The sequence below is a fragment of the Rhyacophila brunnea genome, unplaced genomic scaffold, assembly GCF_057557595.1.
Source record: "Rhyacophila brunnea isolate RB1 unplaced genomic scaffold, BYU_Rbru_1.0 scaffold_11, whole genome shotgun sequence".
Taxonomy (NCBI): domain Eukaryota; kingdom Metazoa; phylum Arthropoda; class Insecta; order Trichoptera; family Rhyacophilidae; genus Rhyacophila; species Rhyacophila brunnea.
This window is the reverse complement of record NW_028232763.1, coordinates 37,296,767-37,310,871: the sequence shown is the minus strand read 5'-3', so window position 1 is coordinate 37,310,871 and position 14,105 is coordinate 37,296,767.

Genomic DNA, 14,105 nt, shown 5'->3' with positions numbered 1-14,105 from the left:
AATCCAATCCCGGGATCCCGAATCCCGGGATCCCGAGCTATTTTCGATACCTATGAATCCCGGGATTGATAAACATAATCCCGGGATTTCGGGATTGATTTTTTTATCAATTATTATGGAAAATATAACAGAAAAAATACTTTTAATACAAAATAACTACATTAGAAATAAACTGAGTTTGAATGAAGTTTGATGTGTAGGTTGCCGATTCATTTTATTTTTTCACATAGATTATTAAAAATGAGAAAGATTGGTAAAAAAACAATGCTTCGCACTTTTAACAAAGTAATTCCACCATGATATCATACGTTTTACGGCAGTTTCATATTTGGCTGACTAATTAGATTTATGAAGCGGAAAGGCCATAAGTACGCCATGATTATTTGCTTTACTATTTTAAATCTCGTTGATCTATTCATTATGTCTTTACTATCAGAAATAGCAATCTCATATTAAATTCACATTATTATTTATATTAGATTATTATTTACTCCATTAAACTTGTGTATTTCCAAGATTTAACGTATACAATATTAACAATAAATGTCTTAAATAGTATAAATTATACTAGATTTATTTTTGACCGATTTTATCAATGTTATTTGTAAATATAAAAATTTTATATTAACAATGGAAAAAAATCCCAATCCCGGGACCAGTCCCGGGATCCCGGGATTGTCAAATTGTAATCCCGAAATCCCGGGATCAGAATTTTGGCTCGGGATTGGATTCCCTAATTACTATTATTTAGTAGGAATAGTGGTTAACAAAATTGAAAAGTTTTGGGGAGACAAAAAATATTACATATAATAATATACCAATATGTATGTATCTCAAAATACCTCAATTGAATGTAATAATATATTACTTACGTATAATATGACATTTACATTAAGACGGTAGTGAAACGGCAAATAATTTTCAACCATAGGTGCGACGAAACTTCGAACTGGCTGGCAATCGGAGAGCGAAAGTCGAGCTGTGAACACGTCAATTTGTTTTGTGATGGCGACGGGGGAATTAATTCTTAAATCGTGTAATGATGTTTAAAAAACGTTACCCATTTACTTGAAAAAAAAACATGTCATTGAATATATTATTATTATTATTACTAATAGAACAATAAACATAACATTAAATTGAGGCATGTTGACTTTTTATGACAAATTATGTTTTGTTCTGTACGCGTCATTTGCACAATTTCGCGTCGCGTAGTCACGATCGTTTTAGACCGTGCCCCAGCTGAAGTATAGCCTTAAGTACTTATATGTGGGCCCTACTACAATAATTCCTTCGATATTTCTAAATACATTTTATCTTCTTGCTTCAAATCTACATTATGTAGTAATTTTAGGTTTAGATTTAAAATTAGAACTTTCCTAATTCCTAATTAAATAATATATTGAGCTATCGATGAGTAAAACTTTGTTTTTCTTTAATCCGTTATAACAGTGAATTTATTGCTACTTACTTACATATAATAAAAATATTCTAAAAATAATTAATAAGTAATAAATGCTACATAACTCATATCAGATTCGGCTAACTTTATTTTTATCCAACGCACAACAAAAATAAACGAAATGTAAATTTTTTACCACCACCAGAGTCGAACCTATGACTCTGGGACTTTTCAATTCAATGAAACGGAAAGTTAAATCCACCTACTCGACTGTAAGATTATTTTATATATTACCACATAATTCAATAGAATATATTATTCACAAATATTTTTAATTTGTTGAATTATTTTAATAATAAATTATAATCGCTATATATATATAAAAATCTCGTGTCACGATGTTTGTGGTCGAACTCCTTCGAAATGGCTCGACCGATTTTTATGAATTTTTTTAAGTATATTTGTTAGGTATGAGAATAGGTCAACAATTATATTTCATACCGCTAGGTGATTAGAGTATCTCTATCCAGAAAAAAATTCTTTTATTTTTTTGACAATTTTTTTTTGTATTTTTTTATTATTTGGCATAAAAAAATACTTATAACCCCAAATTTTCACCCTCCTACCCCCATCCTCCCATTTTTTAATCGCGATTTTATTATTGTTGTATGAACAAATTTAACCGTCGTTCGTATTTCAAACAGAACGAAATTATTTATGTTGTTGAATGACAGATGGCGCTACGTCCGAGAAGAATTCAAGAAAAGCGTCGCGTCATTTTGACATTTCATTCGGCATATCACAACGCAGTGCGTGCAAAATTTTGTACGATTTATTTTAATTTATCTATTTTTATGTGCGTGTATTACAGTGCACAATGCCAGCAAGACGCAAGGGGGGCCATTTGGGCCGTCGAACGAATAAAGCAACAAACATGCGAAATAGTAGAGCAGAAAGAACAGACGAACAAATCCAACAAGATAACAAAAACGTGCGTGTAAGAATGTCGCAATTGCGTGCATCTCAATCACAAGAGGCACGAGCTGAACGAAATCAACAACGACAATTGGAACGGAGCCAAGCGCGCCGGTTTGTAGTTAACACACGCAAAGCAAATGACCGACAACGCCAACAAGTACATCGAACATTTACATCCGCTTCGTTCCTTCGTCTCGCATTCGAGTACGAGCCAGATATTGAATATTCCGCTCATCCGAAAGTGCTGATTGGTGCTATGGACAAAGAATGTCCCCATTGTCATGCGCTCAAATTCAAACATGAGTCAGCCGGGATGTGTTGCGCATCAGGAAAAGTACAACTACCAGAAATTGAGATACCACCAGAACCATTGAACGGCTTGCTCATCGGCACGGTTACAGATTCAAACTGTTCCTGAAGTCCATTCGCACATTCAATTCATGCTTCCAAATGACTTCGTCCGGAGCAATAGAAATAGTTCACAATACTGCGGCAAATGGTCAACAATTCCATTCTACGTTCAAAATCAAAGGCCAAGTATACCACAAAGTAGGCTCATTGCTGCCAATGCCAAACGAACCACATACATTTTTACAAATCTACTTCATGGGCGCGGCGGTGAGGACATCAATCATGTGGATGCATGTTGCGGCCACAATAGCCTCAATTCGCCTAATGCCAGGCGCATCGTCGGCGAACTGGACGCCTTGTTGAATGAGCACAATGAATTATTGAAATTCTTCAAAGCACACATGCACGAATTGCAAAGAGATAATCACGCTATTGTCATCAATCCTGATAAAACACCAGCTGGAGAGCACGTACGTCGATTCAATGCGACTGTTGTTGACGACATTGCTGGAATCATGGTTGGCGACCGCACATCGACGCGAGAAATCGTGATTCGAAGAAGAAACAATAATCTAGAGTTCATCGCTGACACACACCGTTCATAGGACGCTCTCAAATATCCGCTAATTTTCTGGAAGGGACAAGACGGATATTGCATAAACATTAAACAACGAGATCCTGTCACAGGTAATTCATTCATTATGAACATCATTACTCATTTTGAATTGAGAAAATGAATGGTTGATGTTTTTTTTTGTTTTTATCGGCGGTCATCGTCTATAGCGCTCCATACCTCTTTCTGTCATAGATCTCATCCCCACACACTTACAATACATTCGTTATTTTTTATTTAACAACCAAAATATTCACTAGAAATAATTTATATGGCAGAACAACGTTTGCCGGGTCAGCTAGTATTATTATAATAATAATAATATAAGTTGGATCATTTTTAAAAAGCAACCTAATTTAAGTAAATAATTTCTACGTTCAGTGAAAAATGTTATTATTTAGTTATTTATTATTATCAGATTAATATTAATAGTGTATTTTCATTGAAACATGAATAACAATATTTGAATGGACACACAGATATTAATATTAGCCACTAGCCGCGACAATTTATAATACACTGAAACTTTAATGCATACATTTATGTAAGAATTTAGGTAATCGCTATGATGTTTTAAATTGACATTTTATACCCTAAATCTAAGATTTTTTTAGTATTTTTTTATTGATTTACTGTTGCCTAATCGAGTGAAAATTTTTGGCAGAGAAGTTACCACTTATTACGTATACGCATTACCACTTGCCGTCATATTTAAAATAATAATATTTAAGTGATTTAATTTGTAATTAAATTAAAAACATAAATAGGTACCTACAGTTCCTAACTGTTACATCGAATTCCCTACGACCTACGTCAGCACGGTCGTTTCTGAAACTAAAGCCCTCCACCCACATTTACTTTCACCGCTACCACATTTCCCGCGCCCGTAATTCAGAGTGTGCTTATCGCGTGAACTTATATCAACATTAAAATCACTAAATCTTCAAATGAAGAGCATTACAGCAGTAGTTCTATTGTGAGCAGAAAAAACAGAAAGGAAAGCTTTTAATTCCTCTCAATATTGTCAGAGCTGATAAAGTATCTGATATGACAAGTCAACACGTAAAGAGCATAATAATAATGGCGTAATAGTATTAGCGCGCAAAAACCACGTGATGTAACTGTGTCAGCGCCAGGGATCTCAAAAATAATGGGAACTGAAACACCAAACGGGTGTGGAGAAACAGGCAACCGATCTCGAGTGTGGTAGAATATTGTATAAACAAACACATGTCAAGAATACGTTTATTTTTCGTTCTGACTACAGCTCTCGTTTTATACACTGACGCTCATTCAATATTGGTGTATTTGAAGTTTGTAACATAGACTATATTGCACGTAGGTATATAATGTGTGGTCCATTTTTGTAGGACACTCACACATTTAAAACCCTGCGTCAAAATATAGTGTATTGGGATTATGGCCTATCAGAATTCAATTTATTAATCTGTTATATGGTATATACCTATTTAAATATAAAGTGAATATAAAAAAACATATTTCTTCAATATTTTGACAGAAACTTCGCATATCTAGGTAATTATTTTATTTGGCTTTTTTTTAAATACGAAAATTCAAAATAAACTTATGTTAATTGTATAAGTAATAAATTCAGTTAAACTCTGAAGGTAATAATAATATAATCTTGGTATGAGATTATATAAATTATAGTCAGTATAATGTCATTATCAGTTGCAAATCTAATATATAAAATTAATATTTGTTTGTTTGTTTGTTTGTTCGTATTGTATGCGCTGCCATACCGCTCATCCGATTGCGATAAAACTTTGTTAACTTATTGCTTGCACTTCCGCGAAGAGTATAGGCTATATCTTATATATAAAAATGAATGTCTGTCTGTCTGTATGCCTGTCTGTATGCCTGTCTGTATGTCTGTCTTTCTGTCCGTCCCGTATGCATTCCTATACCATTCATCCGATTGCGATGAAATTTTGGTAAATGGTTGTATGCACACCCGCAAAGGTTTCTGAATAAGAAAAATCATCATCTTCTTATTCTTCATCATTCTATTTTCTTTTATTCGTATGGTTCCTATACCATTCATCCGATTGCGACCAAACTTTCGTCAGTTTACATTACATACTTACTCCGCGATTCATCACAACTCTTATAACATTTTAAAAGGCAAAAATGCAGTAAAGTTCTGGATGATGGTTTAGAATATAATACATAACGGGGAAGAAGAACAACAATTATAATAGCTGTGGGTTCTCAAAATTCTATCACCAAAACAGTAGTAAACAAAATATGTGAAATACCAAAAATGACTAACCCATGACTGACCCACATTATTTCATTAAAATTTTAAATAAAAAATACGCCAAAAAAAGTTAGTGACTTTAATGTTTTATAACTTTTATGTATCTATATTTGTTAAAAATAAAAATACATATAAAAATTGTGTGGTTATTACACATGTATTTTAATAGATTGCGTTGTTGTGTCATCAATGGAGATTTAAAAAACAAGTTCTACCTTAAACCCCTATTATCTCAGAATCACTTTAATATGGGATAGTCATGTCTGGTCCTGAGCCAGTATATAATTTATATCTTCTGTTATTCGTATGGTTCCTACAATATTCATCCGATTGCGATGAAACATTCGTCAGTTGTTGTGGTAACACCCGCAAAGGTTTCTGAATTAGTGAAATCATCTTCTTCTTTTATTTTATATTCTTCTATTCGTTTGCGTATCTATTCCATTCATCCGATTGCAATAAAACTTTCTTCAATAATTGTGCCAAAACCCACGAAGGTTTCTGAATTAGAATAACCATCTTCTTCTTCTTCTTCTATTTTATCTTCTTCTATTCGCAATAAAACTTTGATGAGTTGTCGTGCGCATGCCCACGAAGATTTCTGAATTAGAAAATCATCTTCTTCTTCTATTCGTATGCGTTCCTATACCATTCATCCGATTGCGATGAAACTGTTGTCAGTCGTTGTGCGCACATTTGCGAAGGTTTCTAAATTAGTATTATATAAAATACAACGTTTATTGTTTGTTTGTTCCATGCAATTTTGATTTTTTTTTTACTACATATTAATAACATTAATAACGCTTGCATATTTTGGATTCGATTTTAATTTTGTGGTCTTTTGTTTGGCCTTTACTCCTATTATAATTATTTTCATATTGCCATATTGTATAACACAGATATATTAATATTAAATTATTTTTTAAATATCTAAGATAAATATAACCACGAAGCGACCCCGTGCGAAGCCGGGTACTTCAGCTAGTAAATAATAAAAAATATTCATTGACATAGCTAATAAAAAAATATTTGAATGCGGACACAAATATTAAATTATAATATTCATTTTTCAAATTTAATAATATTCTTAACGTATTTCTTGCAGAGTTTTATTACATTTTATGTAAAATGGAAAGTATTACAAATAATAATGCAAATGATTTTACAATATACACATTAATATTGACTTTAGAATATACCAAATTTCTCCGAGCGAATAAATATTTTTTTTTTCATGTATGTGAAAAAATATTTAATAATACTGTTAAAGACTTTCAGATATTTTTATTGAATTTATTACTTTGTAAAAATAGCTTTGCGGAACATATCAGATTCGATTCGAAAAAAAATCGTTTTTATTTCACCTACAATTCTAACAGCTTTTCTCTAAAATTGATTGGCACAAAAAGCAGATATGTCAATCATACTTTCGTACACGTGGCTTACGAAATAAGCGTGGTCTCTTTGAATTGACCTTGTCGCAAAGGTTAAAATAGCATAACTTATGGTACTCATTCCTAAAAGCTCTTTAATTATTGAAGCATTGTGTACAATGTAAATTAAGACCTTTTGGTCGGCACTTCTGTCATAAAATGTAATTCTTCTATACTTCTTGTACCTAAGTCTTTACCAAAAATAGTTCTAAATTCTAATGGATTTAAGTTTTATACTATTCCATTTGAATCGTATTTTTGGGACCCGGGTTCCGCCTTTCGGCATGTACATGCACTATGCGCACTCACCGATGGTCAATACACACTAAACGTAAATCCATTAAAATTTTATTTCAAGTTCCATCAAGCACCCTTGGTCGATAGTATTAATATTAAAAATTATTCTTTACATGAAAACCAGTGTAGGTATATTAAGTCTAAAAAGAACACTATTTATAGTTTATAACAAATCAATGTTCTGTTATGAATTCTAACAATATAATTTAGGAACATAATCTATACTTGACTCATTATCGGCTGAATTGGACTTAAGGCTATACCTCAGTTGAGGCATGGTCTAAAAAGATCGTGGCTAGGCGATGTGTGGATTGTGCAAATGACGCGTGCCGAACGAAATATAATTTGTCATATAAATCCAACATGCGTCCATTTAATGTTCTGTTTATTGTTCTATTAGTAACAATAATAATATAGTCATTGACATGTTTTCTTTTTAAAGTAAATGGGTAACGTTTTTAGTGATCTTTACACGATTTAAGAATTAATACCCCCGTCGCCATCACGAAACAAAATTACGTATTGACACCTCGACGTTCGCTCTCAGACTGCCAGCGAGTCGAAAATTTCGTCTCGCCTATAGTTGAAAATTATTTGCCGTTTCACTGAAGTACCGTATTAATGTAAATATCATATTATACGTAAGTAATATATTATTACATTCAATTGAGGTATTTTGAGATACATACATTTTTCGCCTTATGCACAAATATGATAACTTACAAAGCTGTAATTTAATTACATAAAGTATTATAATTATTATTGTTAATATTATATTATTTTAACATACTTAGCTAAGTGTGTACTTCTTTGTGTTCTACTCATTTAACATTTTTTCATAAATTAAAGTACAACTTAATATGAAATGACATTTTCAATTGATCAGTTGAATTAAGCGGGCGAAACCGGTTCTGATCAAATTTTTTATTTTTTTATTTTTGTTTTATTTTAATTAGGTATTTTTTGCCTTTACAGTAGAATAGTTAGCACCAATAATATTATGTCATTATTACTGCCATAATTTCGCTCGAAATATTATGTGGATTTTTATTATTATTATTATTATTATATCAATAGATTTTCATGAACGATCAAATGAAGTAAAAATACACGAGTGCTGTCGATATGCTTTTCGAAATAATTGATTTGAAACATTGGTATTGGTCGTCGATATCGATTGATATTAATATTATCTTTGATCGGGTATATTTTGACGTAGTGGCGCACGAATCGCGGGTGTTAGGGGTACGCAACCAGTCACCAGAAAATTTGTACAATAGGTAAAAAAAAAAACAATTTGTATCATGACCTTGTTTTAGGGATAGTAAAAAAAGTCGCTTGCGGTGCAATTTTCTTAAAATATCATTAGAAATTATTTCATAAATTTAGGTTTCTGTGCTCCATCAATACATGTCGATCGTGTTTTTCACTTTGTATTTTAATTCAGAATGTTATATTATTTAAAAACTAAAATATGACATTTTTTTTTGTGAATATTCTGATGACAATAAAATATTTTTTTCTATTTTTGTTTTACTTTTGTTATTTTTCCAAATTTTTATTTCGGAGGGTGCCAATTTCGGGCTGGAACCCAGGCGGCAAGCACCCATGGCGCATCCCTGTGTTAGCGTACATAAATCTACGTAAGATTTTTTCTCTAATAATGAAGTAATTATAATATTTCAATGTTTACTTATGTACCTATGTCATACATTTTACTGGTTAAGTCTCGATGTTTATTTTTACTTGGTTACCTTAAAAATTGAAAAATTATAGACCTAAAATTAGTATTTTAACACGCATAATTATTTATTCATGTTTTTTGTCATTTCCAACGGTATTATTATATGGAAATCACAGCAAATTATAAGTATTTATTTACATAAAAAATAAATGAAATGTTCTTGTTAAAATGATTATATTTATGATAACTTACTTTTAAATATATAAAAATTTTAACCAAAATTTGAAATACGAGACGAATTAATTTCACTTGATTAATGAGAGTAAAAATAAAATCTATTCAAATTACCAATCAATGGTAAACTTAGCCCCAGTCGTTGGTCTATTTTCATAATATTATGATAAATTAGGAGTGTATAAAAACAATATTAACATAAGCAAAAAAAACTGTTAGTTTTCGTGGTACTGTCGTTTTTCTCAGTTTATAGTAAAATGAATAAATTATATCAGTCATTAACCTCACAAGAAATTATTAGAAAATAAATGTTTCTTATTCCAAGCATTGCGATTTAAATTGATCCGATTAAAATAATTATTCAAGTCTGGAATTACAAATTCACACGTTCAAGAATCCGTACTCATTCATAAAATGTCATGCAAATCAAAATTGTAATTGCCAGAGCAGGCATCGGAATATAAAATGCGATGTGAGATATTCGTATTCTGTTAAATGGTGAAATTAATGGCATAATAATTATTTCTACGAAATATATTGGAATAACTGCGACGTTATTTAAATAATCTTTATTGAACATATATTATAATAGAACAGACTAAGAATATACCAATTGGAAAAAACCTATGTATAAATCTTGGACGGAGTAGGTTTCTAGTATAAGTACATCATTCATTTCTATGAGAAGCATGTGATATAAAAGAAATGGGACAACTGGACGCCAGGACAATTGGACGCCGTACTGTCGTCGACACGTATACAGAACGTAGACGAGGAATTTTAATCAGTTTATATCTACTACTTTGTAACTTTAATTCAATATACTCTTAACATAATGTTTTTTCATTGCGGATTGAGAATTACCATGCCTAAGACTTCATGTAAAAATAAAAAACTCTTTTTTCGTTGGAACTTAAACATATGCACGATTAAATCATTATTTACGTGTGCATATTTAAATTCACACCAACTATTAAATCATAATATAATAATTTAAATATAAATAACAATATTAAATATTTTTTTAAAGTACCTTTAAGTACCTAACGTCTATTTATTATCTAATTGCGTAGCGTCCAGTTGTCCCGGCGCCAAATCATCCTAGACCCGATATAAATGTGGCTTTTATATCACAATGATTTTTAATTAATATGTTTACAATATTTCTATTCCAAGTTTAAATAATGTAATTTCATCCCGTCTATGATATATTATATACGTGTCCGGCTCCATTTAAGGATTTAGCATATTTAATTATATTGCATAATCTCGTTTGCTCCTTTATCCATTAAACCTTTTTTGTCTTTACACATGATGCCTAGCATACACCACTCCATGCAACGTTGCGATTTTCTTAATTTTTGAATTTGTCTTACATTATGGGTCCATTTTTCACGTGTAGATATTGGTTGAACACTTTTAAAGCTTAAGCAATAACGGGAGGTCATCATTGAATATATTATTTAGGCTCCCAAATGCGTACGTATACAAAATATACACAATTATCACTGTAATAGAGTAATAGGGTCGTATGCATGAGATTCCTAAATACTTTATAGGCTAAATACTGCTCATTTCTATGCATGAGTGCAAATGTAATCCGTTGGTTAGCGACGTCACGATGTGTCATGGCGTCCATATAATGGCAAACTTATACTAAGCGTCTGAAAGTGTGCGAACAGTACCATATAAATTTAATAATTATAAATGAATAATTATTATGAACTTTAAATAATTTATCAGTTATTTTATCACATTTATTTTATAATTCTACTGTACGAAAGTATAGAGTATTCCCAGTAAACATTTACATTTGGTGGCAATACATACAGTTATATTTTGACTAACTTCACTCCAATCACTTCTAATATGAGATGTCAAAACGGAATAAGAATAAATGACAGAAGTGAAAATGGATTTAGATAATAATAAGTAATGATCTTTGTATAATATTACGAGGGTGGGTCAATAAGTCCTTAGAAAAGCCGACAGGTGGCGCGACTAGTACTGTAAGCGGTTTGTTTTCATGCAGCGGCACTACCGATTCAGTATGCTGCGAAGTTTCAATCAGATTGGTCGGGTTGTTGTGTGTTTCTCGTACATTTAAAAAAAAAATTTGCTTGTGGAAAATGGAAAAATGGAGAAAATTGAGTTTAGAGCTGTTATTAAACATTTTAATATAAAAGGGTTAACAGCAAAGGAAATAAAAAATGAGTTGGATTTAGTTCACGGCATATCTGTTCCTTCACTTGCAACTATTTATAACTGGTTAAATGAATTTAAACGTGGTCGTACATCAACAAAGGATGAACCACGCTCAGGACGTCCTGTAGAGGTGACTACACCAGAAATGATCAATAAAATCCACGATATGGTGTTAAGTGACCGAAGATTAAAGTTGAATGAGATAATTGAGGTTACAGGGATCTCAAAAGGTAGCGTCATTTCTATTTTACATGACAAATTGGGCATGAAAAAAATTTCTGCAAGATGGGTGCCGCGTTTGCTCACAGTCGACAATAAACGCAATAGGGTGGTGGCCTCTAAAGCCCTGTTGTCGCTCATGCAACGCAATCCGGATGAATTTTTTCGTCGCTTTGTGACTGTAGATGAAACATGGATACACCACTATACTCCCGAGATGAAAGAACAGTCAAAGCAGTGGATTGCGAAAGGCGAACCATGTCCAAAGAAGGCGAAAACCGTAAAATCAGCTGGTAAGGTTATGGCTACTGTATTTTGGGATGCACGTGGAATTATTTTCGTTGACTATTTGGAAAAAGGAAAAACAATAACAGGGGATTATTATGCATCTTTATTGGACCAGCTAAAAGACGAAATTGAAGAAAAACGGCCTCATTTAAACAGGAAAAAAATCCTCTTTCATCAGGGCAATGCCCGTGTTCACACATGTTTACGATCAATGGCTAAAATTGAAGAATTGAAGTTCGAATTGGTCGACCACCCACCGTATTCGCCAGATTTAGCCCCCAGTGACTTTTTCCTTTTCCCAAACTTAAAAAAATGGCTAAGTGGACAACGTTTTTTTTCAAATGAAGAAGTCATCGATCGGACAAATGCTTATTTTGAGGACCTTCCGAAAACTTATTTTTCTGACGGTTTAAAAAAAATTGAGAAACGTCTAACCAAGTGTATTGAGCTCCAAGGAGATTATGTTGAGAAATAAAAAAAAAATACAAAAATAAAAACTGTTTTAATGCTTTTTTCTAAGGAATTATTGACCCACCCTCGTATCATTAATACCAATCACCGTATGACACTATTGATGTTACCAGTATATTTGAGACTTTTGCTACAGTTATCTTACAATTAACTAGGTAGGTAGGTGCCATAATATTTTGAAAGAATGCAGAATGCTTCCAATTCTTCCAATTGCATATTTTAATGCCAGATACAGCAGTGGGTACCTATCTTTGCCGTCGTTTAGCGTAGGTATTTTATTGTAATCTTACGTAAATCCATCTTATCTCTCCATGAGAAATACTGCGTTTTTTGATGTTACGCGAAATACGAGAGCATTGTATCAGCTACCTTCTATCTAGATTCCAGATTATAGACTATGGATCGAAATTATACGTATTTTGTAAACAGCACAACCAGGAGCTGTTTTTAAAGTTCGCAAATATTTTACAGAGTCTACAAAATGAACGAGGGCCTCAAGCATATGTTTGTTGTAATGAATGCATTATTAAAATGAAATTTGAAAGTGACATATAAAGCAGCCATTTTGAATGACGCGTCATGTCAGATTGCTTATGTCACAAACAGTGCTTTACGCTATAATATGGTGGAAAATCGGTTAAATAGCTTATAAAGTATTTCGGAATCTCACACATACGGCCCATAGACATTTGCAGTTACACACCTGCTCAAGCTAGACCCTGAGCCACGAAACCTCCCCCATACCCTAATGAGCGCGCCTGGTCATTTGAATTCTATCGCCGTACAACTTTTCACAGAATAAAAATAAGGCATTGCAATTTCATAGTTATTATATAAAAAATCTCATCGTCACACAAATTATTGCAAAAAATCTGACCATTATTGTATTTTTTAATTAAATACCTTGCTAATGGGAATATAATAAAGATGTTGAACACTTTCGAACAATTTCCAATCATTATTATTGACAAAATGATATTTCTGTACAAACACAAAAAATGAAACTCTGCAATGTTTATGTCATCAAAATAATGCCGTCATTATGATTTTGTAACCGGAAGATATGTTTGAATGATTTTGCAACGACAGCTGAAGAAGTGATCCGTCACAATAAAATTTATTCTTTGAGTGACGACGAGCGAAGGTGAGGGGGCCTGTGACAAAGGAGACTGCCCAAAAGATCTCGAAAATAAATAAATAAATAATTACTCCGGGCCCCATCTACGCTTGGCTGCTTCGTGACAAATTCTTTATTCTTATTTCATCTTTGATAGCGCGGCTTGCCCACGGCAATTTCTAACGTAGGGGTGCGACTCAGGTATGTATATTAAAATATAATGGTGTCACATTTACATGTAGGTAATACCTAATATATGTACCTCAGAGGCAGACGGATGCAACTTCGTTTTTGAGGAAAATGAGTTTTTTTAAGAATCGCAATGCTAAAGGCTTTATCCATTAGTGGCAGAGAGATGAAAGTCCTAGTCCAAGATATGCATAGCATAAAGATGCAAATGCCATACCTACCTTAGAAGCAGAAGGATGCAAATCCAATAATCGACTAAGATAAAATTCTCTCAAACCGTCTGCAATATGTACTAGACGAGAACCAGCCAGGAGAACGAGCTTTAGAGGAGGATACAACACTA